Source organism: Condylura cristata, unplaced genomic scaffold (assembly GCF_000260355.1).
Source record: "Condylura cristata isolate star-nosed mole 26May11 unplaced genomic scaffold, ConCri1.0 scaffold00007, whole genome shotgun sequence".
Lineage (NCBI taxonomy): Eukaryota > Metazoa > Chordata > Mammalia > Eulipotyphla > Talpidae > Condylura > Condylura cristata.
The window spans coordinates 602,941-605,652 of NW_004567108.1; the positions used below are offsets into that span (position 1 = coordinate 602,941).

General features: G+C 63.3%; 1 protein-coding gene across 1 annotated transcript in view; it reads left to right on the plus strand.

Moving 5' to 3' along the window:
* Window positions 1-2,712, plus strand: part of IRX1 (iroquois homeobox 1) — a 23,967-nt gene that overhangs the window by 1,034 nt on the left and 20,221 nt on the right. The gene's annotated exons all lie outside the window — the stretch shown is intronic.

Sequence of the window (2,712 nt, forward strand, 5' to 3'; positions counted from 1 at the left end):
GCTACCTGCAGGGCGGACACAGCTTCCCTCCAGAAGCCCATGTGGGAAGGTGGACGTTCACTGAGTGGCCCAGGGGACCGGTCGTCCCCTCCCCTGACAGTGGGAACGGGGAGGCCCAGTGTGAGGAGGACCCCCGCTAATGGAAACCTTGGGTTCCCCAGCGGAGGCCCCTCCCACGTGGCCAGGGCACCTGCTGAGGAGGCTGCGGGAGCCCCACCAGGCTTGCCGCCCCCAGCAGTGACTTCTTCTCACACAGATGAGTCGCCAGCCAGTCAAGAGCACTGTTCTGGGCAGGGCAGTCCTCAGGGAACGGATCAAACAGGGGTCAGCCTGCTGCGTATTACTGCTCTTGTGACCCCTTTGCCCCAACTGACGCCGGGTGGGCAGGCCAGGATGCCAGCCCACCACTAGAGAGCAGTCGGAAGCCCACAAGGTCAGAAGGCCAGAACCAAACCCAGGGCTCTCGCAGGCCTAGACGTGGGGGCTGCGGCTGGCCAGGGGCAGCCCCCGGGGACAAGCCCTCTGTGGCCCCCCACGCCAGGTGCAGCCGACGCGGGCCCCAGAAGGGCAACGGGGCTGACTTCACACACAGGGAGACAGAGCTCGCTGGCCCGCACGCAGCGCCCCCTCTCCCGGGGGTCCGCCGGAAGCACAGAGCGTGCCGGCCACTCGCTGACAGAGACGGGCAGCACCGGCCGGTGTGATGGTCACCACCGGTTCCCCAGAAGCCCAGATCAGCAGCTTCGCGAGCGGCCGGGCAGCACCGGCAACAGGCAGCAAGTTGGGTGGGGGGGGGCTCTGGGGGGCCTCTGGGCTCCCTCCTGGCCATGGGGAAACAAAAGAGGACGCTGCACTTAAGTCCGCACATCTCTTCCTTCCCTGGCCAGCTGCTCGCCCTCCTTCCCCACCTTTCTTCAGTGGGTGCAACAGTGTGTTGGCTCCCTCCAGCCCTGGCTTATAATGTCTCAGGGCACCACCCCCCCACCAGTAAGTCTGATCTGATTGGGCCATTTTTCCTTCCCCTGGCTGATTGGACCATTGAGCACCAATCAGCTCATAGCTCGCACCTGATTGGTCCATGCCACAATATAAAAGGGAGATTGTTGAACCTGTGGGGGAGCAGCAGGTGAGATCACTGCTGCTCCTGCCCTGAGGGCCCTTAGCATCAGCAGGAGGGCAAGAGGAGATAAAAGGGCTTGCAGGGGTGGCATCCTTGACCTTGGGGTCAGCTGGGACACACAGATCAGACCTGGGGCTCTAGGAACGGACTGTGTCCAGGACACTCACAAAATTCGCTCTTTCCACAGCCCAGGGCCCAGCCCCCACCACGTTTATTTAAAATTCAGAGCTTGGACCCAGTCTGAAACCTAATAAATCAAAAGGTCTCTAAGCAAGAATTTTAACATTCTTTCCAAGGGATTCTGAAGTTCCAGAGTTCCAGAGTAATATATGGGCTTCCTAACTGGGTCTTGCAGACCAAGGGATGAAAGATGGGCTTGGGAAGGAGACAGCCCTGGGCTGAGACTGTGGTCGGAACGCACAGGCAACACAGGGCGATACACGGCACGTCCAGACAAATCCAACCCAGCACTTGACCGAGAAAGCGCCTCCTCTGAAGAGAACTTGAAATCACATAAAAACAGGGGCTCAGCTCTGAGGGCTGATAAGCCCTGAAGGGGCCGCCGGGGGGCGGGGGGGGGCGGCAGCAGTGGCCCTGTGCTAGGGCAGACTCAGGAAGGAAGATGTGGGGGAGGGCCCCCATCCTGGATGGCAATCCTGGGAGCCGGGATGAGTCGGCCTGGGAAGTCTGCAGGAGATGGAACTGGCAGGCCCAAAAGTGGACGCCGCAGAGGTCACCCAGGGGTGGAAAGAAGCCCCAGTGGTGCAGGGGTGCAGAAGGAGGGACTGTGTCTAGGGGACAGATGTTACTTGGGGGGCAAGACCTCCCCATGCATGGCAATAACTCCTGTGACCCACAGCTCTGCTTCCCCGTGGGGTGAGGGGCCAGGCGGCTTCTCCTGGAGGACTCAGTTGGGAGCTGAGAGGACGGCCCGGGGGACTCCGGGCCGGAAGGATTCACAGTCGCGGGAGCCAGATCCTTGGCATGAGCAGGTGGCGCGGCTGGGGGTGCCCCCGCGAGAATGAGCCCAGGACTGGAGGCTTCACCCTGGCGTGGGGGCCCCGTGCAGGGCGCTCTGCTGAGGTCAGTGCCACCTGCTCACCCGACTCCTCCCATCACGCTGCTCTCCTCAGGGCGCCCGTCACATTGGAGGAAGGCAGGTGTGGGCGTCTGGAAGGACCAGGGGAGCTCGGAGCCCACCAGGAGGGGGCTCCCCCCCTCACACCGCCCCAGACCTGGCCTCGCTGGTGCTTACTCCGAGTGTGGACACCGAGGGCCCGGGCACCATGTATCAGTTGCCACCGAGCTTGCTGCACAAGGGAGATAGTGTCGCGTGACGGCTGCCTTGGCGAGGCCCAGCTGGCAGAGCGCCCGCTCCCGGCGCACAGCCCCTGAGGCAGCGCGGAGGACCCGAGGCCGCCTCCGGCCCCAGGGCCGCGCTCCGCAGGCCGCCATGTGGCGGGGTGTTTGCGAGCTGTTCTGCCGCCACACCCAGGACAGCGCGAGGGTCACCTGTGTCTGATGCCCCGCCCACATTTCCGCCGCCCAGGTTTCTGACCTTCCTCGCAAACGGCTGGCCTTCCTGTGACGTA